Below are 587 nucleotides of genomic sequence, written 5' to 3'. Positions count from 1 at the left end.
CTATAAAACCCCTAGAAGATAACATAGGAGAAAACCTAAGTGACCTTGAGTTTGGCAATGAGTTTTTAGATACAACACCAAAAGCATAACCCCTGAATGAAAAAATTAATAAGCTGGACTTGATTAAAATTAAAAATTTCTGTCCTGTGAAAGACACTATGAAGGAACAAACAAACAAGCCACAAATGGAGAGAAAATTTCTGCAAAACACACAACTGATAAAAGACTTCTATCCAAGATATACAAAGAACTCTGAAACTCAACAATAAGAAAACAAAAACCCAAATTAAAAATTTGGCAAAAGATCTGGACAGGCACCTCGCTAAAGAAGAATGTGAAAAAAATGCTCAACATCACACATCATTAGGGAACTGCAAATTAAAATAAAAACAAGATATCACTACCTTCCTATTAGAACAGCTAAAATCCAAAAAACTGGTAACGCCGAATGCTGATGAGGATGCGGAGCAGCAGGGACTCTCGCTCGTTGTTGGGGGCGATGTAAATGGCGCAGCCACTTGGGAAGGCAGTCTGGCAGTTTCTTACAAAGCTAAACGTAGTCTACCACGCGCTCCAACAATCATGCT

The sequence above is a fragment of the Propithecus coquereli genome, unplaced genomic scaffold (genome assembly GCF_000956105.1).
Source record: "Propithecus coquereli isolate 6110/MARCELLA unplaced genomic scaffold, Pcoq_1.0 Scaffold341, whole genome shotgun sequence".
Taxonomy (NCBI): domain Eukaryota; kingdom Metazoa; phylum Chordata; class Mammalia; order Primates; family Indriidae; genus Propithecus; species Propithecus coquereli.
This window is presented reverse-complemented; position numbering follows the sequence as displayed.